General features: G+C 35.7%; 1 protein-coding gene across 4 annotated transcripts in view; it reads right to left on the bottom strand.

Moving 5' to 3' along the window:
- SEMA3A (semaphorin 3A) overlaps nucleotides 1-22,692 on the bottom strand; it is a 553,371-nt gene that overhangs the window by 380,975 nt on the left and 149,704 nt on the right. For 2 of the 4 annotated variants that reach the window (XM_061413770.1, XM_061413771.1), the window contains exons 1-2: nucleotides 13,405-13,764; nucleotides 3,299-3,375 (exon numbers count right to left, since the gene is read on the bottom strand). The gene's annotated coding sequence lies outside the window, so the exon portion shown is untranslated. Of the gene's footprint in view, nucleotides 1-3,298; nucleotides 3,376-13,404; nucleotides 13,765-22,692 lie in introns of those variants that run through there. The other 2 variants (XM_061413768.1, XM_061413769.1) reach the window with 2 other exon arrangements.

Raw genomic sequence — 22,692 nt, 5'->3', positions numbered from 1 at the left:
CATTCTATCTTATAAAACAGGCCAAAGTTATTCAACAGTCATAAGAGAATGAACTTCAAATGAAATAATAAATTGTATATACTACTCTTAATTTTTTTTTCTAGCATTCTGATTGTATCTCCTTTCTTACCCACACATTTTTAACTTTTTTAGTTAATGTGGAATTTTATCTCATATTCGTCTCTTCCAAAATCAGTACATCATTTTCCTAACTACAATCTCTTTTAATTGTCTTCTACTTTTTTATGAATGCTTAAAATTTATGTCATGAGCTTCTTAGTAAAGTATTCATATATATTCAACCTAGAATTTGTTTAGAATCAAACTCATATGAAGCCATGAGGAGGAAACAGTCAATATTTGCAGAACTGTTCTCAGATTCAGGAAAGGAGAAAGTGTTATGGATCTTGGAATTCCCTAAGCAAATAAGTCATTAAATAATAGATTTAGCAAGACAAGCAAAATTTTGATTGTCTACTCTTTAAAATAATTATTTATATTAAATATTTTAATACATTTACATGCAAAAATTCTCCTTCAGGTTTCTTCTATTAAAAAAGAAAGAAATAATGAATAAATAAAGGACAAAGTAGCACTGTCATGAAAACGGACATTGATAAAAAAAAAATTTCTTGGGGCTCCCACTTTGAAATAGCCAGATAGCATTTTCAAATAAACTGATATTTATCTACCCCAGTTTGTATACGTATCACTCAAAGCCTAGAATCTTAAGTTCAATTCTGCAAATAGTTCTATTAGATCTAATACTTGGAAGTAAATTTGATCAGGTGCTAGCTGGATGTACTATTCTGACTTTTATAAATTCTCCATGAGTTGACTACCAGTTCCTGTCTCACTTCAGTGCAATGTGTAAGTGTAAAGTTAATTGTTTCCAGTGATTTAAGACTCTTCTGCATGGACTGCTGATGTTTTTATAAATTAAATTTGGAAAACTGACTTGACTTTCAAGTATATCTTTAAGACAATGATGGCAATGACATTGAAATCAAGTCTGTGTATGATTCCTGGATAGGGAAGATCCCCTGGAGAAGGAAATGGCAACCCAGTCCAGTATTTTTGCCTGGAGAATCCCATGGACAGAGGAGCCTGGCAGGCTACACTCCATGGGGCCACAAGAGTCGGACACGACTTAGCAACTAAACAACCACCACTATGTATGACTTTGATCTTCATAAATTTGGAACAGATTTCAATTAGGACCCAGAGAATTCACTTTGTGAACCATGCCTCCTTTATTGGTGCCTTATGAGACGATTGTAATGGGAAAATCAGTGTTCTTGTTTGTTGAAAAAGACAGCAAATATTTACTGTCTATGTATATGATGCACTAATAAAAAATATAATCCAAGAAATTAGTTTTGTGAAATGCTAAGAATTAACCTAGCCCCAAATGCATATATATATATATATATATGTATGTATACAGATGCTGATATGTATGTATATAAGTAAATAAATGTGCTAGAGAACTGGCAAAGTGTATATTGCCCCGCCAATACTAAAGATATGAGATTTTTTCCTGTATAAAAAAAAAAACATACTGACTTGATACTAACTTTAACAATTCCAATGTATATCTCAAGTCAGTGAATTTTTACCTTACACGGTACATGTTTTTCATGTATAAGGGAAGCTTCCATATATCAATTATAATGTAGTTTTCATAAGAATCTTATTTTTCTTGATACTAAATATGAAAAATCTGGAAAAAAAAGGAGTTGTTCATATTACGTAGAAATAATCATCTAGTTAGAGTTGGTGATGGACAGGGAGGCCTGGCGTGCTGTGATTCATGGGGTCGCAAAGAGTCGGACACGACTGAGCGATTGAACTGAACTGAACTGAAATTTAAAGGGATCCAATAAAATTGGAAAACCTTTAGTTTTACTAAAATAAAAGTCAAACTAAAATTGATAAGCCACACATTTTATTCTACTCAAAGATCCATAAGGAAAAAAATGAATAATTTTTATTAATTTATTAATTTATTATATAATTATATATAATATAGTATATAATATAAATTATTATATTATAATTTTTAAAATATTCAATTTTTTCCTACTAATCTCATACTACTACTCATAGATCTTTAAGTATATGTTTTCCCTCCTTTTTCATTCCTTCTAATAGCAATATATGTAATGCAGTGGGAATGATAAGTCTAATGTTGATAAATTTTCTTTTTTCTTGATACAATGAAATGAGTTTGAGCAACAATTAGAGTTAAAGAGGGTTAAAAAAAGTCAATATAAATACATTCAGATTTCCTAACCATATTTTATTTTAAAGGTCATATTTTAATCTCACATTTTAGGTCAAAATTAAGATAGCATAACACATTAAAAACTGACTCCTCCCTCCGGTTTTGGCTCTTAAACCTGAGAATGCATTCTAGTTGATAGTAACCATATGTGGTCGAGGAAATGTAAAAGGGTAGGCTAGCCAAAGGATCTTTCTGGATGGTAATCTGTCCACAATCCCAGCTATCTCTGCTCTGTGGCTCCAGAGGAACATGGCAAACCCAGTCTAATCCTAAGTATAACAATTAAAAAAAAAAAATAAAAATAAAAGAAAGAAAGAAAAGTAAAAGATTAGCAATCCAGATCTTGACATTTTAAAGTGGCAATGTGCTTCCCTACATGGAGGAGGAAACGGCAGCCCACTCCAGTATTCTTGCCCGGGAAATCCCTTGGAGAGAGGAGCCTGGCGGGCTACAGTGCCTGGGGTGGGACATAACTGAGTGAGTAAGCAGGTCAGGGCAGGCTTCCCTAAAAACTGGTTTTTTCTTTTTTTGGTTTTGGTTTTGGTTTTGTCTGACATGTTGGAGCCCTCTCATATAACCAAATCATTCCACAGAATAGAAATTATACAAATGAAAATAGAAAGTGCCTTAGTTTTTAAAAATTACATTCTAAATTACATGCCAAAGAAATGTACTGCTGCTGCTAAGTCGCTTCAGTCGTGTCCGACTCTGTGCGACCCCATAGACGGCAGCCCACCAGGCTCCGCCGTCCCTGGGATTCTCCAGGCAAGAACACTGGAGTGGGTTGCCATTTCCTTCTCCAATGCATGAAAGTGAAAAGTGAAAGTGAAGTCAGTCGTGCCCGACTCTTAGCAACCCCATGGACTGTAACCTACTAGGCTCCTCCATCCATTGGATTTTCCAGGCAAGAGTACTGGAGTGGGGTGCCATTGCCTTATCCAAAGAAATGTACTAGTAAATCTAAAATTTTCACTAAAACTTATTAACATACAAACATGCATATTTTCTTACCTCTTTCCAGGAAGAATTAATTCCTGAGGTACATTTGTTCAATCCAACTGTTTAAGTATCTGGGCATATTAAGTACTCTATAAAAATAAATAAGCTCAGTTTTAGTGTTCAATTTAAATCAAACAATTAGCTATTAATTAATAGGTGCTTAAAAGTCAGTATAAATTTCTTCAAACAATCTTAATTCCTTGCATTGGAAAATGTAATTTAAGAAGGAAAAAGGTATTCTAGGAGGCAGACACTGAATCTGACAGCCATTTCACTCTGGTTCCTCTAAACAAATTACAATTTGTAATTATAATTGGATTTGAGGTACTTTGAAATAATTCATTATTTAGTCTCTGACCCTGCTAAAGAATAACTGATTTATTTGAGAATTAGTTGAAACTCTAACACACTCTATTGATTTGTCCATAATGCTATGATGTCATTAACTTTTTTCACAATTGATGATGGAAGGCTGAAACTGACAACATAGCTAAGAAGTAATTTCACGGCGCTGCCAGCAAGTAACTGGATTACATTTTAACAAAAGCTTTTTTCCCCCCCTGAATAAAGAAAATATACTATATATATAAAATAAACAGAAATTTTAAAATAACTGAATATTTTAAGAATGAAATTTAAAGTATACTTTGAATAGTTTTACTTTACTAAAATAGATGCTTTTCACAACATTAATCATACACTATTTTATATTTGAATAAATAAAACAAAGATGTAGAAAACAAAATAAAGACAATTCAGACCTGGGCCCTAAACTGAACAGTACAGAGTCTCATTTTGTCAAATCAACAAAGAGTGTATAAATATTCATTAGCTTGGTATGTCTTATTAAACATTATTTATTAATAAAAACTATGGTAATACAGAAGTAGCATTTTTTCACAGTTATTTCTAATCCTGTTTCTTTGACTATACATTTTTGAGAAATATAAATTTATTTCTATATTACTATATTTTTGAGAAATACAGAATATATTATCCTACATGCTTCTCTGGATGCTTTACCAAGGTGATAAGATTAGAGATAACTTAAAAAGTTCATGTAAGCAAAGAATTTATGTTAGGTGTATAGATAGAAGGCGATGGCACCCTACTCCCGTACTCTTGCCTGGAAAATCCCATGGGCGGAGGAGCCTGGTAGGCTGCTGTCCATGGGGTTGCCAAGAGTCGGACACGACTGAGGGACTTCACTTTCCATTTTCACTTTCATGCATTGGAGAAGGAAATGGCAACCCACTCCAGTGTTCTTGCCTGGAGAATCCCAGGGATGGCGGAGCCTGGTGGGCTGCCATCTATGGGGTCGCACAGAGTCGGACATGACTGAAACAACTTAGCAGCAGCAGTATAGATAGAAAACAGAAAACTTATTAACCTAAAGATATATACGGACATCAAAACTCAAATGTCAATACCATATTAAATATTTCCAGTTCACATACATCACAAGATAATGAAATTATTTCATGGTGGAAAATGAGATCTTTGCAGGAGAGGAGTCAAATAACTGAGCAAATAGTTTTTGAAGACATTTCTATGGATGTTGAAATTACCATACTATATGTCAAGAATGGAGTTGGAAAGAGTGACAGTAAGATAAATCTAAAATCTTGAAAGAAGAGAGGAAGTGACCAGAGGTTGGTGGAATACTTATGTAAAGAGGAGTAGCAGGTGGTATCTACCAGTGTCATGAGATCACAGCTAGGGAATTTAGGGAGGAGGGAGACTGCTCTAGAAGTGACATTGAGAAACAACAGAACATTACCCCACCTCAATCCTAGTAATTTAAGTGATGTGACAGGAATATAGCCATCTCTCGAAAGCTGGCATGAAAAGCAGGGTTATAAGGGAAGAACTAGGCTTCATTTAATGAGAAGAAGAAATTACAAATAAGCAGTTGAAAATAAAGAGACATGGTTGGTGAGTTAAACAGAGCATAGAGAAAGAATACAATTAAACAGAATTTGAGGATGAGGATTAGAGTCTTGAGAATCACCAATGACATGGAAGTTCTGGTCACTACATAAAAGCAGAAAAATAGGCATGATAAATCAAATCCTCATTTTTCCAAATTAGGCCATGGAGATGAGGCTGTGTATGTCAATGAGGGCAGAAGAATTGTTGTGAGGTCTTGTCAGGTGTGTTCAAGGCTTTAGGGTGTCCACTTGACTCTTGATAATAGTGCTCTCTGATCCAGCAAATCATGTGTGAATTTCTCTTGATTTCAGATGGACACTGTTAGACTAACATGGGGGCTATATTTCTTCCTTGACCTCTATCAGTAATGGCCTGTAGGTGAGGAATGTATACCACATGTAGGCTTCCTTCTGATTTGTGCAAAAGAAATCCCAGTGGCCAGTCTAGAGATCAGCTTACGTTTAGGGCACAGCCAATCTCTTGAGCCCTGCTTGTGGTGGCCATACCTCCCATATGGTTGAATCTTCTGCATATGAAGACTAAAGGCCTGCTGAAGGGCGGGTCAGAATATTTCAGCATTCTGATTTCTGAATTTTACTGAAGGAAGCCTCGTTTTGTTCCAAATATAAAGGCTTTGCTTTTTCTATCTTTGAATTTTCTCTTGTCCTGATGTTATGAATGTTTTAACTATTTCATGAACAGCTACATAAACTACAGCTACATAAACTGTAACTGGACTGTTCATAACTCTTGTAGATATTATTAATTCAATAAACATTTATTGAGTATTTACTATGCATGCATGTGCGTGCTCAGTTGTGTCTGATTTTTTGTGATCCCATAGACTGTAGCCTGCCAGGCTTCTCTGTCCACGGAATTTTCCATGCAAGAATACTGGAGCAGGTTGCCATTTCCTACAACAGGGGATCTTTCCAACCCAGGGATTGAATCCGCATCTCTTGAGTCTCCTGCATTGGCAGGCAGATTCTTCACCACTGCGCGACTTGGGAAGCCCATTTACTATGTGCCAGTTACTATTTTAGACAGTAGTGATAAATAATTAAAGTGTCTGGCCTTATAAAAATAATAAAAAATAACATGTGAACTTATAATGCAATGTCAGGCAATATGGGTTATAAAGCAAGACTATAGAAGGTAGATGGGTATTAGTTTGCTTCAGATGGTTAGGGAAGTCCTCTCTAAGATGGCGATGTTTTACCTTAGGTCTGAAGGAAAAAACCATGTGCCGATCTTGGGAAAGAGTATTTACAACCAAAGAAGAAATAAATACAAAAGTCCTGAGGCAATATTGTATATGGTTAAAGTCAGAGTTAAGAGTGATGGAAGAATGACTTAAATGTGGAGAGGCAAAATATAAGTTTGAACTGGTTAAAAAAAAAAAAGGTGAAATCTATGTCATGAACACAATTTTCTAGATAATAACAATCCATTGCTCAAATCAAAATATTGTAAAACAAAACAAGCAACCAAAGAAAAAACAAGCCCCAACTATGGATAACATAATTAAAATTTCTTATTTATACAATGGAAGTTTTAGTACTTCATTTCTCTTTTTATCAAATTGACTACAATGGAACCATCATGTTGGTTGAAAAAATTTTACATTTTGTTTAAACTATGTTGTTTAAAAATAATTAATATATTTTAAAGTATGATTAAAATACACTTGTTTGGCAGAATGAAAATATGCCTCTTTCTGATAAGGCAGAAAATCTTCCAGCATATTGAGTCTTTCCAACTCTCTTTTGGAAGATTATATGAGCCAAGTAGGTACCTGCAGATACAGAATATCTGATCTAACCTGACAGTTCTTTTATTTTTATTTTTTCACTCACATCATGTAATTTTTCAACAAAATATCTGTCAGAAGAGTTTCCATTAGTGTCAGGTAAAGATTACTAGCCAGCATACTTTCAACTTGCTCTAAAATGATAGTAATAAGTAAAACTTAAATGGGAAACTCCTATTGCAGAGAAATTGTTACTCTTTATCTTATCTACTTCTTTGCTTTGATCCTGGTGTTCTCCTGGAAACTCTAAAGAAGTTGTGACAGTGATAAATCTGATGTCTGCTAGTTTCTACAGGGATGTACTAAGAGCAACTACAACATTCTACTTTCTGCTGTACTTGTTTTCATTGAGGCAATGATTTAGTGGGAGTCAGGTGAATTGAAACATGCATTGGTCATTTTCTTTAAAAACAGCATAGCAAATTTATTGCAAAGACTTAAAATTATCTTTAATATTTCTAGAAAAGTTCATTCCAAATTTGATCTCTCTTTTATTTTTTCGCATTTCCTCCCTCCAATTCTCTTTCTCTCTCAAGGGTGGATGAAACAATTAGGTAATTTGGGGAAAAGATATGAAAACATTGAAAACTAATCATTTGAGGTTTAATTTCATTTATGATACAGAATTCAAAGTGATTCTGATTAGAATTGGTAGATATATTTTAAACAGCTTAAAGATATGTGTTTGTTCTGAATACTTAAATTGGTCTAGAATGTGTACATTTAAGTATCTTCAAAGATTATCATGTTTAATTATGCAGTCTCCACATTTTATTTATTTGTTAATACATTTTAAATACTCATTAAACATGAAATTTGTCAAAGTTTTAGGTGTAAAATTAAGTTAGGCATGCAAGCTAAAATATAACTTCTGGGGAAGGACTTGCTTTTTATTTGCCACTAAATCCTCAGTGAACTGAACAATGTCTGGTAGAAAGGAGCATTCAAATATATATATATATATATTTGTACATACACATAAAGTAAATATGTATTTTAAGTGAATGTAAATATTTGAATGAATGTATATGTTTGAGTCAATGAAAGACTATATGTTCCTATCGCCCTTCTTTTTTTTTTACTACAAAATTCAGACAACTAAATTAGTGATGTAGTTCAGTATGAAAAATATAATGATGGTCACATGTGTTTAGGAAACACAGAGATAAGAATCTAAGACTACACGAGTGTTCAGAGCTCCAAGCCTATGAACAGAGGATTAAAAACATATTCAAGACTTAGAATATACACATCTGGGGAGAATATATCATTAGAAAATATAGCAAACTGTTCAGGGAAGACACATACATTTTTCAAGTTCCCAGATTAAGTTGCAAAAATATAATGGCTTTTATAACATGAAAAAAGATGCAAATCAGAAATCAAAAATATTTAAGTAGATTTCTGTTAAATTTAACCTTCAGTTCAGTCACTCAGTCGTGTCTGACTCTTTGCGACCCCATGAACCGCACCACGCAAGGCCTCCCTGTCCATTCAACTCCCAGAGTCCACCCAAACCTATGTCCATTGAGTTGGTGATACTATCCAACCTCTGTCATCCCCTTCTCCACCTGCCCTCAATCTTTCCCAGCATCAGGGTCTTTTCTATTGAGTCAGCTCTTTGTATCAGGTGGCCAAAGTATTGGAGTTTCAGCTTCAGTGTCAGTCCTTCCTATGAACACCCAGGACTGATCTTTAGGATGAACTGGTTGGATTTCCTTACAGTCGAAGGGACTCTCAAGAGTCTTCTCCAACACCACAGTTCAAAAGCATCAATTCTTAAAGCCTTATTAATTGTTAAATTGAAAAATTTTTAAATATTTAAGATTCTTTTACTCTGCTAGTACCTCTAAATATGCATAATGGTTGTTGGAAAAAAATCACAGAAAATGATAATGAAATGAAAGGGCACATTTATAAAGACTCCTCAAATTCTTAAATTAAAAAGCAGATGCTGAATGTGGAACAAAGGTAGAATTAATATATTTGAAATTCTATGGAGTGAAGTAACCAAACCAAAGAAATGACATGTAGGGCTACAGTGGACCTAAAATAGGCCCATATTATCCAGTCTTACACTGGCTGAATATATATATATATAATTTGATCAAAACAATCACATGCCATGTATCCTCTAACTAAGCAATTTCTAAACCCCAAAGTGTCATTGATTATCTTGCATTTAGAATTGAAACCTGAAGCTTAAAATTTTATCATTTTTAAAACATTTTTTCAATGAGATTACCAAGTATAGAAAATTAGAGCATCTGTCCTTATCCTTGGTTTAATACCCTTCAGAATAATTGTTTCTTTAAATAAACTTCTTTTTGTCTTTTCAGGAGACTTTAAATTGGCCTGGGCAAATTTCTTGGGGCAGTTTTAGGTCATTAAAAGGTCATGAAGAGAGCCCCAGTGGTAACAGATAATTCTTAAAGGTGTTTAAAAAATTACACTGGAAACAATTTTCCCCTAATAAAGTAAACAGAAATTCTATGAACTATTATAAAACTAATTGCCTGCAGCTTAAATGCCTTAGTTTACTCATGTTAATAATTCTATCTTGTAAATGTTTATTCATATATATCTCTCCTAATATATATATATAATTTATATTAATATATACTTTATAAAATAAACATTATTATATATAACACATATGTCCAACACATGGGCTTCTTAAGTGGTGCTAGTGGTAAAGAAGCTGCCTGCCAATGCAGGAGACATAAGAGATGTTGTTTCAATCCCTGGGTTGGGAAGACTGCCTGGAGGAGAGCACAGTAACCCCCTCCAGTATTCTTGCCTGAAGAATCTCATGGACAGAGGAGCCTGGTGGGTTGTGGTCCATAGGGTTGCAAAGAGTCAGATGTGACTGAAGCAACTTAGCATGCAAAACACATATGCATAGGCAAGCACGTGCATTTACTCCCATACACACACATACTTTCCATGGAGAATCCTTAGCTGATTTGTACATATTTTGAAATGTTTTCATTAAACTTTAAAATAATCCAAGTGCTTAGTACCACCAAAATTTTTGGAATTCCTATCTCCATCTGACTATATGTGATCACCTAGTCTAAATATAAAATTATTTATTCTGAATATATATGATTCCTAGAAAACTTTCGGAGAAGGCAATGGCACCCCACTCCAGTACTCTTGCCTGGAAAATCCCATGGACAATGGAGCCTGGTAGGCTGCAGTCCATTGGGTCGCACAGAGTTGGACATGACTGAAGTGACTTAGCAGCAGCAGCAGCAGAAAACTTTTAATCTTTCTATTATTTCTTAAACATAGCTACAAAAATTATGGGTACAAACTTTTTTTGAAGTGACTACAACTGGTCACCACCTCTAATTAAGACACGTATTGTTATTTATTATAACAGCCAGTAATACTTTCCTCAGGATAGAATGACTCAGAGAAAACAGAATAAAAAAGGATACAAGTCTTCTATAAGCCCAGTAAGCTCAAGGAACCAGAGTTTAGATGGAATATCATGTGGGTAGCTATTCATACATGATTGTGAATAAAATAAAATTCTATAAGTAAAAAGCCTGCTGTGTTTTGAGAAAGTTATACTGCGAACAGAACCATCAACCTGGAATAAAAGAGACTGTGAGTATTCAAGATTTAAAATAAACTTTAGGCCTACCAAATTCCTACTGGCAGAAAAACCAGACCAAGAAGGAGCTTGGCCTGCAAGGTGGGTATTCCACAATACCCTCCTCAGAAAATGCTGAGCAGGCAGAGAAATGGAAAAGATCTGCCAGAGGCAGAGCTAAGAGCTGTGGAGATAACAGGGTGGACAACCTCAAGGAGGCATCAAAGCTGCAGGCCCTCAGGGAGCATCCCCCATCACCAGGAAAGGGGCGTTCCCACTCTCATTTCAGACTTGCCTAATCTACTTGTGACCGCTTTGTGTCTTACTTCTTCCCTTTTCTGTTTAAGTGTTCTGCTGTTCCACCATAGTATATTAGAAATGTATGTGTGTGTGCGTGTGTGTGTGTGTGGTAGTGGGTGAACGGGGAGGGATTGAGTATATAATTGATCCTTTTTAGTTAGAATTTCAGAATTAGGATTCTCCAGATTAAGATCCTCATCTGTGCTATCATGTGGTTCCAGACTTTGACACTGTGACTAGATAGGCCTTTTGTGCATGTAAGAGAGTAACATTAATATATGTGAACAGACTCTGGTAGGTTGTGTTACTGTCACTATATGCTGCTCTCAGCTGGGCCAGTCCCTGTAGGAGGATTAGACTTCAAGGACCATTGACTTTATATGTGGTCAAGTAACTTGCTTTGTACAATGACATGTGACTATAAGTAATATGTGCCACACTTGTGCAATAGCTTTAAAACACAGCTCATGGTTCTGCCCTTGTCCTTTTCCTTCTGCTATGAGATGAGTATGTCTCAGACAGGGCAGGCTTCCTTATTTCAGAATAATGAAGCCAAGTTTAAACTGTCCCATGATGGGCATATGACAGGTAGTAATGTGCAAACTATTTTTTTTTTTAATTATATAGCCACCTAGATGTTGAGATCATCTGTTACCAGAGCACAATTCAGGGTTGCCTCACTGACTGAACAATACAACAGAAAGTGCCCAGAATCAAAAGGTGTAGAGAAAACATGGCAGAGACAATAGTCAGTTTTGCTCAGCCACACAACGCCTGCTTCAGAAAGAATTCACTTTATGCCCTGTCTGCCTTAGGACAGCAGGAATTCCAGCGGACTAGAAGATGAGACTTGGTCAGAGAGCCATTGTTCAGAGTAAAAGCTGATTTTCCCTGAGTATAAAAAGAAGAAATGAATGTTCTAACAGTAAAAGAGAAAGTAGCTTGATTTGTTTTAATCTCATAATAAATCGTTCACAGTGCTGTAGAATTATGGACAATAAGCAAATAATAAACTAACTGAAAATAATTATCTGGAGAAGTTTTGGTTTGTTGTGAATAATTTTCTAGTAATTGTTCTAGCTGGTGGTATTGGATTGGTAAACCATGCATGATTCCCAAATGGGGAATCAACTTTACCAAAATTAAACTTCAGAAGACTTAAAAGCTTTATATCAAGTTGAAATTTTAAAATATATCACTTTAATCAGTCAATTTGTCAGCTCAGTAAACAGGTAAAAATGCAAATGTAGCCTGTTAGGCTGAAAAGAGCAGGAAGTATTCTCCACTAGATATTTTTAACTTTTGAGGAACTTGTTATACTAATGATGCCACACTGGACACCGCCCTGGTAAAGAAAGACCTCAAGAAATGAAAGTGTAGATACTTTCTACTCTTCTTCAATGACTGACACAATAATAATAGATACAATTTTGACCTCTATTTTTAAAATACCAGTTATGGTTATTGTCATCAAATCACAGAATGGAAATAAACAATAAGTATTCAACTAAACTGCCTCTGTTAAAACCAGTCTTGTCACAGTTTATCTTCTTAAACAATTAAGTAAGCCATCTTTGGTGACTAAGGTTTTTCTCAAATTTCATCCTTAATATAAACCAATAATACTTAAAACAACCAAACAACAACAACAACAAAAAAAACCACTACATATTCTTATCATCAATAATATATTTAACTAATATTTCAGGTTTAGGGTTAAGAATTCTTTCAAAAATTTTATATAAAACTTACTTTAAATACATTCAAATAGCTTACTTTGATACTTATATCTTATGACATCGAGCCATTTTGAAGCCAGTGATTTTTGACTATGAATTTACTCAATATTCTGATTATTTGAGTTTAAATAGATTTATTGGTTAAAACTGTTGGGGTTATTCTGTTTTAGCTATTTTTGTGTTACTAATTTTTTTATTTTCATTTTTGTAATTGGAGGTCCTTTTCCTTTAACTTTATATATTTTCTTTTGTTATTTGTTTTAAAAGCATTCCCTGTTTTCATACAAATCATTTTTAAGCCATTTTCTTGCATATTTTTTCACTTCCATTTGAAAGAAATTAACTAAGATAAAATTATTTGAACTAAAAAGACTACACTCCCTTAAGTTCTATGTACTATTCTTAACTTTCAGTATCAATGTAATGAAATTAAAACCAAAATTACCACTGATGCAAAGAAACGTGTAGGTAGCAAGTCAGTTAATAATTTCAAATTAAAATAATTTAAGTCAAACATGGAAAAAGACTTATTTAGTAACATAAAGAATACAGGTACACAAACTAAAAAATCTACTAACTACCTTACATACAAAAAACTCCTTTGTGTTTGCATCACACAGAGTATATTACAGTTGTATCATCTTAGTCCTTAACAAGATAAAAAAGCTGTTCTAAGTCTATAAATTAAAAACTATATTTGGAAACATTGAGAGACAGAGAGAAAATAAGTTACCATTTCGGAGCTCCTGTGAATCTTCTTTTCCTATTGTTTGCTGATGATTTTTGATAAAGCAATTTTTTGTTTTGCTTTGTTTTCAGGAATCACATTCTTTTACTTTCTTTTAAAACTATAATCCAGTAGCAGGAAAATTTTCCCAAACTGCCAGTGGTCAAATAAAAGAAGGGACAAGGAGAGGCACGCGGTGCCTACAATCAAGCTGATTAAACTCTGCAGGATCTGCAGTTTGTCAAAAACCATTTTGCTGCCTCACATTTTCTAAAAATGGAAAAGGTGAAGCTTTCACAAGTAACGGGCTCCAAATAAACCAGTACACCCAGCACAAAGCTCATGATACCAGCAAAAAAATTTTTTTTTCACACATTAGGAAGTTATACTATTAGCAGGAACCCATCATCCTAATAAGACACTTCTCCATATTAATGTGAGAGTCAGCTTCTGGACCCTAAAAACTCTTTCCATCCCTCGGGCTACATTTGTCCCAAAGAAGCATTAGTCACATGTAGCCTTGAGGGACTTTTATACAAAACTTGTGGAAGTAATGTATAGATACTTTCCCTGGAAGGGAAAAAGACAAAACAAAACTGGGTCACTGATGGTGATTGTTAAAACAGTAAACTTAAGAATGCACTACTGCTTCTTTCTCTTCATTTAACTTCCTTAGTTTTATCATGATTTTCTCGAGATAAGATTGCTGTGTATAGAAAATTAAATATGGGCTACATGATACTTAGCCATGGTATTATATATTCACTGACACATACTGTTAACACAATTCATTTATTTTTGCTTCTCACCCTATCTGGATGTTAAAGGTAATAGACCAATACTTTTTTTTTTTTTTTTTGGGGGGGGGTCATAGAGCTTATGTTTGCTCTTTTAGTTTTAACTTATATTTTAAGAAAATTTGTCTTTATCTAAATATCACTACTTCTTCAGTTTAAAAATATAAAGGCAAACATAACCTTACTATTTTATAGGTATTATTCTTCATTTTTCGTGGCATATGCTCTTCCTATTCTAAAATTCGCAGTACATTTCACATTCACTATACTTGACTACTCCTTGTCTCAACATATTTCATCAGTTATTATGGTCGCTGAGTTGCCAATAAATTATTTAACTGAAATATCTTTACTCTGGTGGACAGCATTTCTTGGGACAAACTTCATGGAAATGCAACTACTTTGGGAAGTCCTGAAACTGTAGAATTGTATTAGAAATGTCTACTTTCTAAATAAGCTTCAAAACAAGCATCATTTTCAAAGATATATTTGTTTCTTAAAATTCAATTATCTATAGATATTCACTACATTTTTATGCAGTAAAATATGCAAAGCATGAATGACAAAGTATGCAAAACCATTCATCAAATGACTTTTAGGTCATATATGAGCTTTCTTTTCCCATTCATTAGAATAGATAGGTAATTTTGGGGCATTTAGTTTGAAATTGATAGGTTTTTAAGCATTGACAGCTTTAAAAATAGAAATATGGATTTAAAAAATATTTAGTCCTAGTCTTTCTTTAGCTATGAGATATTTAAACCAAAGTGATAACAACTTATGGTTAAGAAATAAATGACATCTCAATTTTGAAACATAGTTTAAATAAGGAAATTGTTCAAAGCTCTGTCCTCAGCATTTATTGTGTGAATAAGTTATTTCTTTATTTTTGTATCCAATAAGATACATAAAAGAGTAGAAGTTGGTCAGCTGGCATAAAATAATTTCTATGTACCACTGCATTATTCAATAACATCTTTTATATAGCTATTTTATCATACCATGTGTGAATAACAGGATATATTTCCATCAGACTTGCTTGAAATGTAGCCACACAGAAATTACTATACTTTTAGGCATCGTCTTGGGAATGCATTTCTTTAAATATATTATGTAAAAGATTATTACAGATGTTACACACTCACCAGATAATGCAAATAAACAAGGTTGAATAAAACATGAACCCTAATTTGAAGGGATTTCAAGTCTCCTCATCTACCACCTAGATTCTAATTAGTATTGCAATTTATTACACATCAGAGGTCAGGATAACAGTAGCTCCTATTACTGGGAATTTAGTATAAGACAAATTCTGTTCAAAGGACTTTGGGACAATTAGCTAGCTATTTTAATTCTGTCAACACTTGGGTCAGATATTTTTTTTAAATTATATTTTATTTTTATTTTATTTATTTATTTTTCTTTCTTTTTTTTTTAAATTTTATTTTATTTTTAAACTTTACATAATTGTATTAGTTTTGCCAAATATCAAAATGAATCCGCCACAGGTATACCTGTGTTCCCCATCCTGAACCCTCCTCCCACCTCCCTCCCCATACCATCCCTCTGGGTCGTCCCAGTGCACCAGCCCCAAGCATCCAGTATCGTGCATCGAACCTGGACTGGCGACACGTTTCATACATGATATTATATGTATTTCAATGCCATTCTCCCAAATCATCCCACCCTCTCCCTCTCCCACAGAGTCCAAAAGACTGTTCTATACATCAGTGTCTCTTTTGCTGTCTCGTATACAGGGTTATTGTTACCATCTTTCTAAATTCCATATATATGTGTTAGTATACTGCATTGGTGTTTTTCTTTCTGGTTTACTTCACTCTGTATAATAGGCTCCAGTTTCAATATTTTAAATTCATTTTATAGGAATAAAACTTGAAAGAGAGAAAGCTCAATGAACATGGATAATCAGTGACATAATTGATATTAGACTATAAAATTGAGTACAAAGACTCAGTTCTTTGGTTTTGTGGCTTTTAGCATCAATATTTCAGCTGGGACATTTTGTAGGAAAGGGGGAGATGGAAGGCTAGATAAAATGCAGAATGTTCAGCTCATGTGATGTTAGACCCTGGTGATGTGTCTGGCAATTTTTGTAAAAAAACAAAAACAAAAACAAAACAACCCATCTAATAGTTGTTTTGAGTATAAATAAGCAGGGGCACAATGAGCTGGAAGGGGATAGCAAATAAATAAGCAGATGGTGTCAAAGACATACTTCACTGACATAACCATTTCTTTAACCTCATGAAAAGAGATTACTAAGAACCCCAAATTTTCTTAACCAAGGACTCAAACACCACCTAGAATCTGGTATAAAATTCAGATGATTAGTGAACTTGGATTGGAAAAAAAATGTTTTCATTTCAGTTCAGTTCAGTTCAGTCGCTTAGTTGTGTCCGACTCTTTGCGACCCCATGAATCGCAGCATGCCAGGCCTCCCTGTCCATCACCAACTCCTGGAGTTCACTCAGACTCACGTCCATTGAGTTGGTGATGCCATCCAGCCATCTCATCCTCTGTCGTCCCCTTCTCCTCCTGCCCCCAATCCCTCCCAGCATCAGAGTCTTTTCCAATGAGTCAACTCTTCGCATGAGGTGGCCAAAGTACTGGAGTTTCAGCTGTAGCATCATTCCTTTCAAAGAACACCCAGGGCTGATCTCCTTCAGAATGGACTGGTTGGATCTCCTTGCAGTCCAGGGGACTCTCAAGAGTCTTCTCCAACATCACAGTTCAAAAGCATCAATTCTTCGGCACTCAGCCTTCTTCACAGTCCAACTCTCACATCCATACATGACCACAGGAAAAACCATAGCCTTAACTAGACAGACCTTTGTTGGCAAAGTAATGTCTCTGCTTTTGAATATGCTATCTAGGTTGGTCATAACTTTTCTTCCAAGGAACTTGGATTGGAAAAAAATGTTTTACTAATTTTTAACTGATATTTAGCTTTTTCTTCATTTTTTTGAAGGTACATAATAAAGCACAGTGGTCTCACTGATAATAAGTAAAGTGAAAGTGTTTGTCTCTCAGCCATATCCTACTCTTTGTGATCCCATGAACTGTAGCCTGCCAGGCTCCTCTGTCTATGGGATTCTTCAGGCAAGAATACTGGAGTGGGTTGCCATTTTCTTCTCTAGGGAATCTTCCTGACCCAGGAATCAAACCCAGGTTGACTGTGTTGCAGGTAGATACTTTACTATCTGAGCGGCCAGGGGCTCACCATAAAAATGGATCAGATATTTTCAAATCACATTTCTTCCAGAAACCTTACAGTGTCACTTATACTGATCATCTCTTTCAAATTGTGGTGGTGTTCAAAAATTGCACTATATTCTCTTCTTTAACACTTAAATTTAAATTGGCAGGATTACTAAATTAGAGTTCCAAAGAATAGCAAGGAGAGATAAGAAAGCCTTCCTCAGTGATCAGTGCAAAGAAATAGAGGAAAACAACACAATGGGAAAGACTACAGATCTCTTCAAGAAAATTAGAGATACCAAGGCAACATTTCATGGAAAGATGGACACAATAAAGGACAGAAATGGTATGGACCTAACAGAAGCAGAAGATATTAAGAAGAGGTGGCAAGAATACACAGAAGAACTGTACAAAAAAGATCTTCATGACCCAGATAATCACGATGGTGTGATCATCAACCTAGAGCCAGACATCCTGGAATGCAAAGTCAGGTGGGCCTTAGGAAGCATCACTACGAACAAAGCTAGTGGAGGTGATGGAATTCCAGTTGAGCTATTTCAAATCCTGAAAGATGATGCTGTGAAAGTGCTGCACTCAATATGCCAGCAAATCTGGAAATCTCAGCAGTGGCCACAGGACTTGAAAAGGTCAATTTTCATTCCAATCCCAAAGAAAGGCAATGAATGCCAAAGAATGCTCAAACTACCGCACAATTGCTCTCATCTCACATGCTGCTAGCAAGGTAATGCTCAAAATGTTCCAAGCCAGTTTTCAACAGTACATGAACTGTGAACTTCCAGATGTTCAAGCTGGATTTAGAAAAGGAAGAGGAACCAGAGATTAAATTGCCAACATCCAATGGATTATTGAAAAGGCAAGCAAATTCCAAAAAACATATATTTCTGCTTCACTGACTATGCCAAAGCCTTTACCTGTGTGGATCCCACAAACTGTGGAAAATTCTTAGAGAGATGGGAAAACCAGACCACCTGACCTGCCTCTTGAGAAATCTGTATGCAGGTCAGGAAGCAGAAGTTAAAACTGGACATGGAAAAACAGACTGGTTCCAAATTGGTAAGGGAGTATGTCAAGGCTGTATATTGTCACCCTGCTTATTTAACTTATATGCAGAGTACATCATGAGAAATGCTGGGCTAGAGGAAGCACAAGCTGGAATCAAGATTGCCAGGAGAAATATCAATAACCTCAGATATGCAGATGACACCACCCTTATGGCAGAAAGTGAAGAACTAAAGAGCCTCTTAATGAAAGGGAAAGAGGAGAGTGAAAAAGTTGGCTTAAAGCTCAACCTTCAGGAAACTAAGATCATGGCATCTGGTCCCATCAATTCATGGCAAACAGAGGGGTAACAGTGGAAACAGTGACAGACTTTATTTTTGGGGTTCCAAAAGCACTGCAGATGGTGACTGCAGCCATGAAATTAAAAGACACTTACTCCTTGGAAGGAAAGTTATGACTCAATCTAGACAGCATATTAGGAAGCAGAGACATTGCTTTGCCAACAAAGGTCCGTCTAGTCAAGGCTATGGTTTTTCCAGTGGTCATGTATGAATGTGAGAGTTGGACTGTGAAGAAAGCTGAGTGCCGAAGAATTTATGCTTTTAAACTGTGGTGTTGGAGAAGACTCTTGAGTGTCCCTTGGATGACAAGGAGATCCAACCAGTCCATCCTAAAGAAAATCAGTTCTGAAAATTCATTGGAAGGACTGATGCTGAAGCTAAAACTCCAATACTTTGGCCACCTGATGCGAAGAACCGACTCTTTTAAAAAGACCCTGATGCTGGGAAAGATTGAAGGCAGGAGGAGAAGGGGACAACAGAGGATTAGATGGTTGGATGGTATCACCTACTCAGTGGATATGAGTTTGAGTAAACTCTAGAAGTTGGTGATGAACAGGGAGGCCTGGCATGCTGTAGTCCATGGGGCTGCAAAGAGTCAGACAGGACTGAGTGACTGAACTGAACTAAATTAAAAAATTGTTCTTTTTAATAGTCTTACAAGTTTCTCTATATAATTGTCTTTCCTTGTAATGCTATATACTTTATTTTCTGCACTAAAAACATCACTACTTGAAGCAGTTCATGTAGTCCAAGCGGCTTGCCAGAGAAATGAAAATAGTAAATCTCTCCTGTACGTGAAGCCAAATTAAGAGCCCAGTTGGCAGCAAAGAGCTCAACTGAACAACTTCTCTGTTACTATGTCTGACATCATTCCCATTTCTATTCTTTCTTCTTTACTGAACTCATACTATTATATTGATGATAGAATCACTAATACCCTAACCCCATCATGACCACTTGGTAGTGGTTATTATACCATTAGTCCTAACCATATTTAATAGGAGACATACATTTCAATTCTCTTGCTCCTATCAGAAAATGATTAATTGTCTCTAAGAATTATGATGTATTACTGCTTTGTCTGCTATCTATAGAGTTTGTAATTTGTCTGTGTATAGTAAAAATAATATTCTCCTTTCCATATACTAAAAAAAGTTCCTAAGTTTTAGCAGGAATTTCTCCCAAGAAGAATTGCTGTAAGTATATTAAAGCAATCAAGTTTATTTCCTATTGATAGCACAATTACAAATTTCATATTGGTAGCATCAGCTACTTATTTTATTAAATGCATGTAGTTGGATATACCACATTATTTATTAAAAATTTAAAGGAAATATGTTTTAATTGCAGCAATAATCAGTTTAGGGGCTTTATTAAGTCACTTTCTTCAAAAAAAAGGAAGCTCATAATAGTATTTTTTGTATGTGGCTCAGTGGTAAAGAACCCACTACCAATGCAAGCAGGAGTTGAGGGTTTGATCCTTGTGTTGGGAAGATCCCCTGGAGGAGGAAATGGCACCCACTCCTGTATTCTTGCCTGGGAAATCCCATGGACAGAGGAGCCTGGCAGGCTACAGTCCATGGGGTCTCCAAAGAGATGGACAAGACTTAGCAACCTAACAACAACAATACTTTATTATTATTATTTTCTATAACTTAAGATGTTTTGACAGTTCTTGAGAGTGTTATAGACCCAGAGAGAGACTGATCTCCCAGAACTAGCTAATTCCTGGGAATGGTAGACAGAAGCCTGGAACACACTTTTCATGCTCAGAGCAGTAGATCTAAGGCCACACTCCCATTTACCTTCTTAATTCTTTTTAAAGAGTGTTTCCCTGCTCTAAATGACCCCAGGGCTTCCCTAGTGGGTCAGCTGGTAAAGAATCTGCTTGCAATGCGGGAGACCTGGGTTCGATCCCTGGGTTGGGAAGATCCCTTAGAGAAGACAATTAATGGCTACCCATTCCAGTATTCTGGCCTAGAGAATTCCATGGTCTCTATAGTCCATGGGGTCTCAAAGAATCAGACACGACTGAGTGACTTTCACTCAAATGAACCCAAAGCCAGCAGCCAGTTACCAGACAACTTACAACTATCCTGAAAGCCCAAAGTCATTACAAATTATGCAAACTAGCCAATTCTAAATGGCTTACTCTTAAATAATGCCTTTCCTGTAAAAACTCCATTAAAGGCTGCCTCCCTCACTTTTATAAACTAAGACCTGAGCACAAAACAATTGTATTTCATAGTAAAAAGCTAAACCATGTATAATTGCTTAACTGTGAGTAATATTTGATTTAGGTCATACCTAAATGGTCTAGTGGTTTTCCCTACTTTCTTCAATTTAAGTCTGAATTTGGCAATAAGGAGTTCATGATCTGAGCCACAGTCAGCTCCTGGTCTTGTTTTTGCTGACTGTATAAAGCTTCTCCATCTTTGGCTGCAAAGAATATAATCAATCTGATTTCAGTGTTGACCATCTGGTGATGTCCATGTATAGAGTCTTCTCTTGTGTTGTTGGAAGAGGGTGTTTGTTATGACCAGTGCATTTTCTTGGCAAAACTCTATTAGTCTTTGCCCTGCTTCATTCTGTATTCCAAGGCCAAATTTGCCTTACTCCAGGTGTTTCTTGACTTCCTACTTTTGCATTCCAGTCTCCTATAATGAAAAGGACATCTTTTCTGGGTGTTAGTTCTAAAAGGTCTTGTAGGTCTTCATAGAACCGTTCAACTTCAGCTTCTTCTGAGGTTCGTGACATTGTACAGGAGACAAGGATCAAGATCATCCCCATGGAAAAGAAATGCAAAAAAGCAAAATGGCTGTCTGGGGAGGCCTTACAAATAGCTGTGAAAAGAAGAGAAGCAAAAAGCAAAGGAGAAAAGGAAAGATAAAGGATCTGAATGCAGAGTTCCGAAGAATAGCAAGAGATAAGAAAGCCTTCTTCAGCAATCAATGCAAAGAAATAGAGGAAAACAACAGAATAGGAAAGACTAGAGATCTCTTCAAGAAAATTAGAGATACCAAGGGAACATTTCATGCAAAGATGGGCTCGATAAAGGACAGAAATCGTATGAACCTAACAGAAGCAGAAGATATTAAGAAGTGGTGGCAAGAATACACAGAAGAACTGTACAAAAAAGATCTTCTCAACCCAGATAATCACAATGGTGTGATCACTGACCTAGACCCAGACATCTTGGAATGTGAAGTCAAGTGGAAAGCATCACTATAAACAAAGCTAGTGGAGGTGATGGAATTCCAGTGGAGCTATTTCAAATCCTGAAAGATGATGCTGTGAAAGTGCTGCACTCAATATGCCAGCAAATTTGGAAAACTCAGTAGTGGCCACAGGACTGGAAAAGGTCAGTTTCATTCCAATCCCAAAGAAAGGCAATGCCAAAGAATGCTCAAACTACCGCACGATTGCACTCATCTCACATGTTAGTAAAGTAATGCTCAAAATTCTCCAAGCCAGGCTTCAGCAACATGTGAACCGTGAACTTCCTGATGTTCAAGCCGGTTTTAGAAAAGGCAGAGGAACCAGAGATCAAATTGCCAACATCCGCTGGATCATGGAAAAAGCAAGAGAGTTCCAGAAAAACATCTATTTCTGCTTTATTGACTATGTCAAAGCCTTTGACTGTGTGGATCACAATAAACTGTGGAAAATTCTGAAAGAGATGGGAATACCAGACCACCTGATCTGCCTCTTGAGAAATTTGTATGCAGGTCAGGAAGCAACAGTCAGAACTGGACATGGAACAACAGACTGGTTGCAAATAGGAAAAGGAGTACGTCACCCTGCCTATTTAACTTATATGCAGAGTACATCATGAGAAATGCTGGACTGGAAGAAACACAAGCTGGAATCAAGATTGCCGGGAGAAATATCAGTCACCTCAGATATGCAGATGACAC

This window comes from Bos javanicus, chromosome 4 (assembly GCF_032452875.1).
Source record: "Bos javanicus breed banteng chromosome 4, ARS-OSU_banteng_1.0, whole genome shotgun sequence".
Taxonomy (NCBI): Eukaryota; Metazoa; Chordata; class Mammalia; order Artiodactyla; family Bovidae; genus Bos; species Bos javanicus.
This window is presented reverse-complemented; position numbering and strand designations above follow the sequence as displayed.